This window comes from Passer domesticus, chromosome 10 (genome assembly GCF_036417665.1).
Source record: "Passer domesticus isolate bPasDom1 chromosome 10, bPasDom1.hap1, whole genome shotgun sequence".
NCBI lineage: Eukaryota > Metazoa > Chordata > Aves > Passeriformes > Passeridae > Passer > Passer domesticus.
In genome coordinates, this window is record NC_087483.1 from 12,879,565 (window position 1) to 12,893,842 (window position 14,278).

The 14,278-nt window shown below is 39.5% G+C and overlaps 1 long non-coding RNA gene across 1 annotated transcript in view; it reads right to left on the bottom strand.

Moving 5' to 3' along the window:
• Window positions 1–14,176, bottom strand: part of LOC135308639 (uncharacterized) — a 71,954-nt gene extending 57,778 nt beyond the window's left edge. Inside the window, exons 1-2 of the long non-coding RNA XR_010369019.1 lie at window positions 14,007–14,176; window positions 9,833–10,191 (exon numbers count right to left, since the gene is read on the bottom strand). This is a non-coding gene — a long non-coding RNA (uncharacterized LOC135308639). The remainder of the gene's footprint in view (window positions 1–9,832; window positions 10,192–14,006) is intronic.
• Between the last annotated feature and the right edge of the window lie 102 nt (window positions 14,177–14,278).

Below are 14,278 nucleotides of genomic sequence, written 5' to 3' on the forward strand. Positions count from 1 at the left end.
CAGCACATATAACGTGACTTGAGAAGTTGCAGAAAGTGACATTGCATCTAAATCTTCACATGTGAATATGAAAGAAAAACAAGAATATTTTTGTGGCTTAACTGGCTTAACTGAAAGCTGGATGGAAGCACTGATAATTCACTGCTTGCTTTCTCCCTGCTGATACCAAAATGACATTATATAGCGGTGTGCTAACCAGTAATCCCAGTAATCCTGGATTCCCTTACCTGGGGGTCTTGTCACTGATGCAGGGGGTATCTATAATGCTGTCTCTCTCTCCAATCTCATTCTGGCACCATGGAGTTGAGCAGCAGCTAGAGGGCCTGCCTAGGGAAATAGGGTACAGGCTCAGAAAGCTCCTGGTAAGGTTTATGCTGCCAAACCTGCTGGTACCAATGCTGAACTCATGCTGCACAAGCTCCCAGCCCCAGGAAAAGCATATCAGCAGCTTGTCATATTTTCCTTTAAGTTTTATCAGCAGCTCAGTGTCTGCAGAGTGAGAACCAACTGGTCACCTACTTTTCGTTCTATCACAGGGTTTTTTGTCTCTTTCCAAACAACTGCATTTTTTGTCTTAATTCCCTGTGCTATAAAAAGGGAGAGATTTTCTAAAGTCTTCTAAAATTTGTGGATGAATAGTGTTCTGTACAGTAAATTCAGAGCACTGTCATATGCAGGCATGTCTAGTTTTATGTCCTCCAATTTTTTCATCTATAGAATGAGGATTATTCTATGTATCACTAAGATGTTGAATTAATGAGTGTCACTCAAGTACTCTGAAAACTTGAAAATGGAGACAACATTCAACTAGTTTGCTAATTAGTTCCACCACATACATACTTCCTGAAGTTTAACTCTGCAGAGAGGCCAGGGAGCAGGAGCCAGGGAACAGTGATGTTATGGTGAGCAGGTCAATGCTAATTAAATTAATGACCATTATAAGCAGATGATACTTTATCAACTGACTAATGTTGGCTATTTGTTGGGAATTGGTTTTGTAGAAAATATGTAATTCAATTTACAGATCTATTGTACTAAAAATGAGCTCCTCCCCCAGTCTACCAGTCAAGTTCCTTTGTGGCAGGATGCTGAGCCCTTCTTAAAATCCAAGCAAGAAAAAAAAAAAAGTTTGCAGGCAGTCTGGGCAGTTTGCAAGACTGACATGTCATGATTTGCCACACTGGTAACACCTAAAACATATGTTTGCACACTGTCCACAGTATTGGGTGCTCCTCAGGACAAAGTATTGGGACTACCACTGTATTTTTTCTGACCTGCTGGGTCTGTATATATATGTATAGCAACCAAAAAACTACTGACCAGCTAATATCCAGTGTGTCTGACCTCACTGTAGCTCCCCAAAGAAAGAAGATCCTTGTGTAATGAGTAAAGAGGTGCTAAGTTTAGTCAGACATCACTTTCTCTGAAGGTTCTTCAGGGTCCTCTCCCACTGCATGCCCTGCAGGCATTTGCTGTGTGCTTTCTGATATGCAACAGCTTTTTGGTGGGCAATCTGCACAGGGATTGTGGGATGAAGTGCAGCTGTTAGAGCAGTGACTGTGCAGCCATACAGCAAAGCTCATAGCTGCAGGATCAGAGGGGAATGTGGAGTGAGTAACAGGAACATCTGAAATGCAAGATGCGAGCCATTTATTTTAGGAATTAGAAAACCATGGAAATTAAAGAATGGCTGGAGTAGAACAATGGAAGTGGCTTCACTGACCAGGTCAAAGCAAGCAGTGTGATAAAAGCATGAAAGGAAGAAAAACAGATTAATTGATCTCACTAGTATTGTCAACATGGAAGAAGTAAGGAATTAAATTTCAGCAGTTAAGCATGCAGAAGAAAATAAGGTATACTGCAAATAAAATGAATATGGTACGCACTGCCCTTGTTCTCTCTCTCCACTATAAGTTCACAGAAGTCAAACAGAATTTTTGTTGCAGCCTTGGGGCCAACTGATAAGTATAATCTTGTATTGGAGTCCGTGGCAGATCAGTAAATAAGGGAAATGGGGTTTAACTAGCATTCCACACAGGCCATCTCACAGAAGCAGGAGATGTGAGCAGGTTCATTGGAAAGAGGGGTCATGGATTAAAGGAAGATCTTGCTGGTAAACATTAGGCTACACTGTAGCAGGTTTTATGGACCTTGTGAGATGCTAGGCCCTTTCAAGCTTTTCATGATCTCAAAAAAATTTCAATAGTAGGACAATTCACATTGGAAAAGAGCTCAGAAGGTCTCTTCCCGATTCTCCTGCCAAGCAAAATCAGCTATGAGATCAGGTTGCTCAAAGCTTTATCCAGTTCCAAGGCTGGAGACTGCAAAATCTCCCTGAACAACCTGTTCCACTGCTTCTCTGTCATCATCTGCATCTTCTTTTATCTCATCTGAGAAATTAATTAATGCTTCCAGTTGCCAATATCACCTATATCTGTTCCTGGTTCATCCAATAGTGGCACCTTGGGATTTTTTATTCTGCTAAGGAGGCAAAACTATCTGGTTTTTTTGGTTTATTGTGAGTTTTTTTTGCACTGTTCATACAGTATGGATTGTGGCATTGTGAGGAGAATAAGAGCCAAGGAAGATGATGCTGTGCTAAAAAATTAACCCTTCACCTTTGTTCAAGAGGTGGCCATTAGAGGATGGTGATGTTATGAACAGTGTCGCAGTTGGTGTATTTAAATTCTGTAGGCTAAAAGGCTCTAGTGCAGTGCTTTTAGGAGAACCACCTGACTTCTGTACAAGCTGAAAATATTCTCACTGTCATCAGAACAAAGATTTCAGTCCCCAGGGATGTTTTGTGAGAAAAAAAGAAGCAGCTGTACAAGCATTCCTGCCAAAATAATCAACAAAACATAACTATCAATAATTGGATTACATGGCTGTATATTTTGCACCCTGAGAACCACAGGGAATCAAAATGAGAGCAACAGCTGTGGAAGAAGCCATTAAATCATAAGGGAAATAGAAAAGGACATCAAGACATTCCATGATAAAGATTTTTATTAATTTTGAGGTATGTCTTCGTGCCCTCTGAGACAGAGGTCAGGCTGCTCACCATCTCAGCAAATTAAAAATCAGCAACGTCATTTGGGTACTAAAGCAAGCAATGATAAATGTTCTTCCCACACCTATGCACAAGGTGTGGCACTCTGATCTTTCATCAAATCTCTGTTTGCAGGAAAACAGTTTGTTAGATAAAGACACTGCCTTGCAAGAGCCTTTCATAATGACCACTCTACATCTGGCGGGGTTACCCAGGAAATTTCCTCCAATGAATAATCCTTCCTGTCTGAAGTTGGCATGTTTTGTATCATTCTGCAGACACTGCAGGGTGCTCAAGGACAGAATATTGGCCTGATTACACCACACTCCCTCCTCAGACATAATGCAGAGTTTTCAGTCAGGATGTTGCAGCTGTTCCACCGCTGTGCATCGCAGTGTTATGCAACAATTAAGGCCAGGAAATGGAGATTATTTCATACCTAGTGCAGAGTGGGTGATGACTTTTAAATATCCTCAGAAGTAAAGTTTTATTTTATAATTAAACAATAAGCAAATAAACACATGAAGCAACGGCACTGAAGTCAAGCAGGAAATATCTTAATGACTTTCAAACATGAAGAACTGGAAGTACAGTCTAACATCAAATCACAGTAACACGTGGAACACGAATTAACCAGAGCTAACTGAGTTTACCAGAAATATTTCACCTATTGGGTCATACAGAAGATGCTCCACGGGCAGTGAGAGCTATTTGATCCAAACACACAGTACACTGATGAGAAACAAGCCATAAAGAATTAAACAAAATATGCTGCTAAACAATTTTGCTATGCATGAGCTCTGTTCTGAAAATCAGAAATTGGCAGATATATAATAAATAAACTCTTTCAAAAAGACCTGTGTAGATACAGATATATTGCAAAATCTTACTTTCGAAGATGAACTAGTTAGAAAAACCATGAAAAATTAATTGTGTTAATGTCTAAGCAGAATGCCCTGCAGTTGTATCTCAGGAAAACTCTAATAAATGCTGCTGTGGAAAAACAATGTTCTAATGCTAAAAAGCAAATGCAACAAACCAGTTATTTTTAATTAGTCATGCTAATTAGCACAGTGAAAGCCTCAAAAGTGAAGATGATAACCAAAGCTTAGTATTGCCAACTGCCTATCTACTGACACAAGACAGCTGAGACTACACTGGCATTTGTGCAATTGCCTGAATACTGAACAGCCAGCAGTAGTGAGCACAGGGCAAGACACTCTGCCTTTTTGCTGTTGCTGTTCACTTCTTAGCAGGAACATTTGACCCTGCAGTCTATCAGATTCACCCAAGTTCCTGACATTCTGGCTGCCCTACAACAGCCAGTACTACAGAGCAGATTTCAGTAGCTGTGCAACTCACTGTTCCTTTTACACACACAGCTACAGGAGAGCTAGGGGCTTAAATTAATTCCCTTCCAGCAATTATTTCATTCTACTTATTTATCTGTACTCTATGACAAAAAAAAAAAAATACCATTAGTGCTCAGAAAATTAGTGTATTTTAAAAATCAGCATTTCAAAACTGGGAATTTCTGTGGCATTATAGTTCACCAACCATGGGCAACATAAATCTTTTCAGTTCTAAATATATTAAAACCCCACCACTCAGTGCTTTTTTGTGTTCTAAAACTAAATTTAAAAGAGGCAACAATCTCTAGTATTTGGATGTCTCTTTCAACCATTTTTCCAGTTCTGACAGAGTTGTAAATAATTCTCCCACATGTCAAACACACAGTATCAGTGAAGTGTCAGATCAGAAAGATAACTACTGTCAACACTGTTAGCAAACATCTTGCCAATTATCTAGCAAGTATTTCCTCATTTTTGTTCTGCATAGGGTTAGATATGCAGGCAGAATAGATGGTGCAACCTGTCATTAGAAGCTCTGCTGGGAAGAGGCTGAATACTACAAACCTTTTCTTCCTCCACTTCCCTATCTACATGTTGGAACACAAAACCTTTACCCTCAGTCTCCTCGGCTTTGTCCTCAGCATCAGAATATGATGAGACACACTCAAACTCTGCAATGGCTAGAAACTGAATTGTTCAGTAACTAGAGTCAAATGTTCAGCTTTCTTCATCAGCAATGTGCATGATGCAGCCTGGTCAAAGAAAAATACCTTCAGTTTGAAAATCTAAAAGCAGCTTGAGCCCTGACTATACTGTCAAGATAATATATTGAGGTATACATTTAGTACTGAATATGCTTGCCAAGATATATACTAAGATATCCTGCATGCTTTTGGAGTGGAGTAGTGCCTGAAAGAAAATAGCAAACTGCAGTGGTATCAGATGCATATTTGCATTTGTCTGATTCATTACATGTGAAATTTCCTCCTTTGCAGTTCTGTTTGTATGAATTTTAATTTTGTCCAAGTGTTAACTCACCTGAGTTTAGGTTTTAATGACTTCTGTAAACTTGAAAAAATAATGATTTGAGTTATCCATGATGACTTAAAAATCCTTTTCAAAATAGCATCTGGCATCCTCAAAGGTCATCAAGCCCAAGACAAAATTGTGTATCAGCAGGCAAGACAGATCAGATGTGGAACAAGAACAGCATCTCTTAAGGTATAAAGCTATTTAAAATTTTTTATGTTTTTTTTATTGTTTGTTTGCAGAGGTTTTTAAATGCTTAATATCATCTAACTTCCATATTTACCCTTATTTGACAACATAAATACATATGAAACATAGAATTCTACAATATAAAGAAATGCTACTAACAATAAATAGAATATCTAGGATTATCTAATACAGTAGGATTATGTGCATATATATAAACTTGTATTTCTGTATTCACAAACATCCATGCAGTTAAATTTATATAGATGAGACCTGAAATTTCACTAAATCTAACAAAAATCTTCCAGCAGCAAGATGTTCAAGACTGTGCTGCTTAAATTTCCTGCATGAAGAATGCAATAACCTAAATAGTTCTTCACCACCTAAACCATTATCTACAATTATCTACAAGAGAAAAGCAGCAGAATTTAGCTTTGCAGAGTACTATTCATTTAAACAAGCAAGATGCAGATCACATATCCAGGCTCTTCTATAATAAGATGATAATGACTTTATTACAGTTTAAAATACTAAATACTAGAGTAAACAAAAAAATAAAATCCTTTTTATCATTCTTACTCAGAACAAGAAATGCATTGCATTTCCCAGTGTCATCTCTGAAGAAAATTTTCCAATTTTTCAGCTATTCAAATAATGTATTTTATTCTCCAGGGTGTTAGCTGTTTTATTAAAAAGGCAGAGCACTGATGGAGGAAGCATACAGTCTTCTGGAGTCTAGTTTAGTGCATGATTGAAAATAAGCCTGGCAAAGTCTCCTGGCAACACTTTGTGGAAAAAACAGTAAACAAATAAGTGTAAGTTACATGAACAGCAACCGAATGCTAAATCCTTCATTTCTTAGCCAAAAATACTTCCAATGCCTCTATGTGCAGCTGAGGAGCTGTTGCATCCATTTCAGTAGCAAACAATATAGGCTGTATACAGTGGACATACTATACAGAGGATTAAAAGCCCATTCAATACTTCAGATAAAACGTTTTGGTTTTTTTTAAAGAGCAATTATTGTCTTCCTCTAAATGTAAAGAGATCATGACCTCTCTCTAGTTAACACCATTCTTAATCAGATACCTTAATGTAATCTCTGCAGTAGCTGTGTAAGTAATAGGGTAAATCTGATAGTTGCAAGGAGTATGAGGCCTTTTCAGGAGGTGTTGGCCAAACCTGCTCTGCTTTAATTGTGCTGATTACTGTATAAATTCTAGAACAGTTGTATCAGATTTATTTATCACTTTAACTCTGCTTACCAAGCACAGCTTGTGATACCACTGTTCAGGGGCTCAGGGCTTATTCCTACTGGGACAGAGAACTCAAGAACTCCTGCAGTCAAATCTTAACCATACTCTGTGTTTAGAAGTTGCTTTAAATTTTGAATTGTCTTTTGAGCTCTGAACACTGTCCATAAGAGGATAGGAACCAATGCATGATCTCCTGGATAATAATTTTTCAAGATTTCATTGAAGGTGGAAACAGCAGAGGAGGCTAAGAAGATACAGAGGAAGTAAAAAATAGTTGCCTTTTTCCCTTCTTTAGGGAGGACTTTCATCCTTTTGGACTGGACTGGAATAATTCCAGAAATGAATGTTCCTTCATTACAATTTATTGTCATGCCTCTCTGTTTGTTCTGGTCTGGAGAGAATCAAAGGTAGTCACATCTTGTCCATGTTGCTAGCAATTGTACCACTTTGCTAATGGCCACTCTAAATTTTCTTTCTTTATGCCATGTAAACTGATGCTGACAGGACTGTCACTTCAACCTCTTGAGACCTATAAGCAACCCACAAGCAAAATTTGGCAAAGCTTGTTTATTCTAAATTCAGTATTTTTATTTCTGACTTTCACTGCTAACCAAGGTCACTACTTCTCAGTAAGTCTGTCAAGTTACACTGATACTGTCATATTTATAACCTTGTAAAAAGGTTTTAAAAGTTTGCTTTAGCTGTATTAACTGAACTTACATTGTGTGTAGGCTGAGATATTAATTTCCAAGTATCTAGTGCTAGTTTGGGGTTGGTTTTTTTTCCAGACAGCTACTGTACTGATTTCAGAAATGTTAAATACCAGCACATTTCTTTAAAGAAATGTCAGATTATTAATAAAAAGGATGTTACTCAAATGCTCAATGTTACAAAATTGTGTGATTTATCTAGGCTACCTCTCTCACATGTGATAATGTATGTCAGTAGCAAAAAGACCTTAATTCTATTACCTAAATTGCTGTTAAATTCAGTCATGGGCAAGGTTTCACTAAATATTCAACAATTAAAATACATACCAGGAATTATATGGCAATGATACCTGTCCCTCCCTTGTGGTTATTTTTGCTCCAAATGATGAATTAACATTTTAAAAATCATCATTGAAAATACCAGGAATGCAGACAGCATTACTGCATTTTAAGTAACTATACCAGATACAGATATGGCAAACATTCAAAGCCTATCAGCATTTTCCTAGCTGGTTTCTCCATTCTAGTGGCTCCACCTTGAAAGAGAAGGAAATCTTTTGAGGGCTATTACACTACTTAAAATTTGAGATTCTTACACCTCACAGTAGTGAGGCACCTTTCACCTTTCAGCCTGCCCTTTTGTACTGCCATAGGCCCTTCTTCATTAATTGCAACAGCTGCAGTTACTCCAAAAACTGTGTTAAAGTGGGAAACAGTATAGGATCAGTGATGGTATTTCACAGGAGAGTATTTGGGGAAAACAGCTAAATCTCAGTGATGTTTAGATTTTAAATAAGATCACAATCATTGTAAAGCTTAAAGCACAGCAACTTCCAAACAGGGAATTTTGCCTTTTTAAAATTTTATGGCAACATGACAAATAGAAATGTTTTGTTCTGTGATAACCCAAAATAAATGTTTCATGAACTCTTTTCTGTGAGCTTTTCTGTCAGAGGTCACCAAGCTGTAATGCTTAGTCTGCTGCCCCATGAGAACTTGATCAGAATATTTTCTTTCCAGCTACTGAGATGAAAGGTCTAGGTTGCTAAGCAAGGATGGAGGTTTAAAGCAGTCAGTATAAAAACTGTGATGAAATTAAAGTAGATACTCATTTGTCATTCAGTGCAGTAAATATTTCTGCCATGAGTAGCTTTTTGACTGTGACTTCATAAAACAAAAAAAAGCCCAATTTTGAATATGGAAATAGTAATTTGAACATGGAAATATTAATGTTCATAAGTGGAACATGAATAAAAGCCAGGACCTCCAAGTTCTGCTTCTCCCACTGCCAACTCACACAGCTTTGGCTTAGATTTCCTCTCTGTATTCACTGATCTCAGTTGGGCATTTTGAGTTCTAAGGACCTGAAAGCACTAAGTATCCCATTCACCATAAAAAGATGGTGAACAAGTATAACCCTCAACCCTACAACAAGTATAACCCTCAACTATACTTTCAGTATAACTGAAAGTTCTACTAAGGGTTCAGTTTCTTTGGATCCCAGGTTGTTTTGCCATGGCTGATTTGTACCAAAACTTCTAGTAGAGAGAAGAAAAATAAAAACAAAACTGGAGAGGAATAAGGACAGTGGGTAATGGCATAAATGGGAAGGCCTCAGGACAGCCTAAGACAGAAATAATGTAGTTTAAAAATAAATGAAGCCCAACAAGCTGTTTGATAACAAGGCCTCTGGCATATTAGAATTTGAAAACTTTAGTGTTTCCTTTCAAGTAACTCCTATCTCCAAACCTGGAAAAAAAATCTCTCTAGTGGCTCCATTTGCCCAGTAGTAGGAGATAAATCCAAATGTATGTGACAGTAAGAACAAAGGCACAAAAAGCACATGAGAGCTACACATTTAATAAAATAACCTAGGCAAGGTCCTAATCAAACTGGGCATCTTAGAGCAAACATCCTTACCTTCCCTCTTGCCTCAGAGAGCCTCACAAAGGTATTATGCATTTCCCCCTTTCTCCAGCCTGCTCAGACATGTCTGTTCTGCCCAAGGTGTCACTCAGGTGTCTGTTGTGTGCCTATAGAATGTGCTTTATGGAGCTGTAACCTATCTCAGCTGAAATTACCAATCTCCTGATTCCAGGAGACCCATATCATGGGAGCAAAAGGAGGCTGCCTCTTCCATGCCTTCAGCCCATCCTGCTCAGGCCTGCCTACTCCTCCAAAACAATCTAATCTCTGGGTTTTATCTTCCAGAAAATATCATTTGTACGTAGTATTAAACACAGTACTTACTGTCATGGAGGCACTCCCAACAGGAAAGAGAAGCAAGGCCATAATTATCCCTCCAGTCTTCTCCAGACTTCCTAATGCAGCTTCCAAAAAGCAGACTTACTGGGCAGTAAGTCTTCACTTGAGTGACTTCTTGACTCTTTACTCAGAGTTTTTGGTGCAGTTCTCTTTTCCTTTTCTCATTAGGCAGAAATATTAGCACTAATTTGATTTTATATCAAGATGCCCAATCCAAGATAATCCAAATGAGGTATCTGTCTATCCAAAGTTCCTGAGCAGTTTTAAGCCTCTCATACTCCTGCTCTTTGGTGGCACCAACAGAAGAGCTTCCAGCATCCAGACATCAGGCTTCCATCTTCATACTGCAAACAAAATGTTTGTTTTGTAAGACACAGCACTTGATTTTTTTAAGATCCCTGAACATTCCACTGCTCAAAAGTGCATCTGGGACTCTGATCCCATATTCAAAGTAGTTACTGCAGTAAACCTGTGCATTGGTTATTCAGAGCACGTGAGGGACTGCCCTGAACCAGACAAACCCAAATCTTCTAGCACTAACATGAACTGAACTCTCTTCTAAAGTCTAACAAAGTGCACAACAAATTGTTCTGCACTAAGGGAAGGAAAAATTGTGAAAATTAAAGGTCAAACTGTCTTCTCAACTACAGCAACATAAGACCTTGAGAAAGGCTCTCATTAGAGCTACTTCAGTTTTACATTGAAGAACAGAGTGAACTTGGAAAAGTCTATTTTTAAATCCTCTCTTACTTAAATCATCAGATGAAAGACTGCTAGAAGTATTTTACAAAGAAGCTGTTCAGTTCAGCACTTTTAGAAGCTTTGAGGTATGCAATCAGATTGCAAAAAGTAATGAGAGTGATGATAGTTCTCAGCTATTTTGACAATATCCTTAAAATCTTCCATGTGAAAGTGATGAAATTCTGCTTTTATTTAGAAAATTAATTATAAAAAACCCATTAATAATACTTGTGAATTACACAGATTTTTTGTGCAAACAAGTTCTGAGATTCCTTTAACAGTGTGTCAGGAGTGCTGAAAAAGCTGACTGTACTTCAAGACCATCAAAGTGCTCAGACTTCTTGTTTTCCTTGCAGTGGCAGAACTTTTCAAGTAGAATGATTATAGGCTTTGCAAGGTTTCTTGTGTCATTGATAATCTAAGGTTAGGTTCCTTAGGTTTCCTTAACCTAAGGTTCCTTACGTTTCCTTAACCTAAGGGAACAAACCACAACTTTGCCTAGATTCCAATGTATATATCCAGATCCTTGGCTGTATGAGTTAACCTAACTCCCTTCAAATCCTGATGTCTCAGACAAATTAGCAGAATGATTACCATAAAGCAAACCAAATTAATCTGAACAATTTAAATTTTCTTAGACCCATATAAATTAGCAAATTATTAAAATATAGGTTCAACTGTGAAATTAACACAGAGATTGATGCTACATCTCAGAATGTGCTTATGTGGATTATGATGATACAATGTCTGAATACAAAACAACCCAGGATCAGAACTGAGGATGTTCCAAAACAGACAAAAACCTACACAAATGCAATACCCCCTGACTGTGCTCTCCCCTTTCAGAGACCTCATCCACCTTACATGGTCTCACTCTTTCCCTGAATGTCTCTGAGCAGCCAGCACAGTTTCAGCTTGCTCTCTTGTGGCCAACATTAGAGCTACAATAGTCCTGGTGCCATTCCCCTCCAAGCACCTCTGTGACCAGTTCTTCTAAAGCATGAGGAGTTTCCTCAGCTGAACCTCAGACTTGAACCCACAACTGATCATGATGGCTTAACATGTTTCCAAGCATCAGCTGAGAGATACAGAACTGAGTGCATGTGGATTTCCAACCCACAGCAAAAACCAGGGACACTCTGAGGCTGCTAAGCCTCCAAGGCAGTGTCAGCCCTACCCTGTGCCTCTCACAGCTGGAAAATCCTCTGACACAAATGTTCTGCCAGCATCATGAACAGAGCTCTTCAAGGCTTGAGAGTGCTGTCCCAAGGATGGCCGCACCTCTTCAGTGTGGGTTTAACAGCAGCCTTTTGGAGCTTCAGCTTGGTTGTTTACAGGTTACTGTTTTGGCCATGCATTGCTAACAGGTCATGGCAGCTTCAAAGATTTTCTGCTATCAGTAACTACTTCTGGTTTTTAGCTGTTTACATGACTTGCTGGGTAATTTGTGCTATTTTTTATATTTTTAAAGATGCCAGATACTGAAAAGGTGAGGGCTTTAAAAGACTGAAACATTCTTTGATACTTTATTAACATTGTGTCAGGCATTATTAACATCCAGAAATAGTTTTATGCTAGTAAAAGAAAAAAAGTTTAGAGCACCAGAGGTGGCACAAGTGCACAGACACAAGCAGAATGACCAGAGATGTGTCACTGAATGACATTTCCCACTTAGCTGCCAGCCAGATGAGCTCTAAGTGCCCTCTCCAGCTCTCAGGAATAAAAGTGCAGGCACATTCCAACACCAGAACCGCAGCAGCCCTGAAAGGAGCTTGAATGGAGATGGCACTGCCCTGCACAGGTGCCAACCTTCTCCTTTGCTGAGCTGCAAACACAGCAGCTCTTATTGTGGGTATCACTGTAATTCCAGCAGTGATCTTGTCACAGGAATTCATTCATTGTAAAAGGAACTGTTGAAAGCCCACTCCATATCAATAGAAGAATCATCAGTTTGTGGTAAGACCAGAAGTTAAAACCATTCCACATTTGCTATTATGCCTCAAAACCATTATCATCACTCTTCTGAAACAGTCAATAACACTGAGTGATGGAGTTTTGCTTAATAAACATTAACTGCATTTATTACTGAACATAAAAGGGATAATCAGTACAGGAATTATACTTTGACTACTGGGTTACTTGATCATCAACCTTTGTAACACATGAAGAACAAATAAAACCTGGGCAGCAGAGGGTTGGGAGTTAGATTAAACACATTACTCACCAGAACAACAGAGACAAACTACAAAGCACACTGGGCATAAAACCAAAACTGATCTGTGTGACCCAGATATGTGTATTTCTTCTAGAAGTCAAAGGACAAGCCCCAGAACCACTCCAATCCCTGGGCAACAACTCCCCAGCAGCTTCAGCTGCTCTGCTTTGGGACGCCAGAATCACAGCAGCACTGGGCACTGCTGAGAAAAACAGATCAGCTCCCTCACCTGTCCCTCCACACAGCCCCACACCTTTTGCAAGTGTATTGCCAAATATTCTTATAGCCAAACTGTCCTTCTTCATCCTTCTGCTGGGAGCCAAAATCCTTGTCCTTCCTATGGTGCTGCCAAAAATTTTGATCAACGTTACAGACATTCCAACCAAGCTCATGGATACACCCAAGGTGCAATCTTGCTCACAAACTCTAAGAATTATCAAAGTATATAATATGTATGATTATGTGAGATTAAAGCAAACAAAGTCAACACTCCCACCTCTCTTACTAAAGTTGCAAATATTTCAAACGGTTCGTGAAGATTTGAACTATATTTGCACTGCAGTCAGCAGCACAAGTGGGATAGAAATCTCATAAAATCCTACAACTGAGCAACTGGTAGCAGTCTGTAAGTTTGGATTACTCTTGAGTGTTTAGAATAATTATACGATGTTTAAAAAGAAGGAAAGGGATAAAAATGAGACAATTATGCATTTATTGAGACAGGTAGACATACGCATCACTGTGACATACCTACAGTAGAATGGAAGAGACAAAGAAATGTTAAGTGGTGGACGGCCTTAAACATCCATCTTGTATAATAATAAAATCATGGAATCCTGGAATGGTTTGGGTTGGAAGGGACCTATAGATTATCTTGTTTCAATCCCCTGATATGGGCAGGGACTAGGCCAGGTGTCTCAGAGCCCTGTGCAGCCTGGCCTTGGACGCTGGCAAGGATGGAGCTGCCACAGGTTCTCTGGGCAACCCGTGTCTCACATCCTCTGGGTAAGCAATTTCCACCAAGTATATAATCTAAACATGCCCTCGCTCAGTTTGAGTCCATTCCCCCTTGTCCTGTCACGTGGCCCTCTAAAAACTCCCCCTCTACCTTTCTTGTAGAAACAAGTCCTAATAATGGACACAAGGAAACATACGACCCTAACGTCTGTAAATAGTGTATGATTCATCACTCTTCTGGAGTACCTTTAAGCAAACCGCTCAAAGGGGCTTGTGAGCCCGGGGTCACACTACATCAAGCCGACACACTCCACACGGAGCACAATTTCCAAGCCTCATTCCAAACACCTTCTGCCCCAGGAGCTCGGTCAGACCCGGGACAGGCCGCCACAGTCCCGCCTTCCCCCGCCCGGGGGCGCCAGCCCTCCTCAGGACTCGCACCGCCCTGCCGCGCGCTCTGCCGCGCCTGCTGATTGGCGCCCCGTCAGGCGCGCGCCCGGCCGCCGCCTGCTGATTGG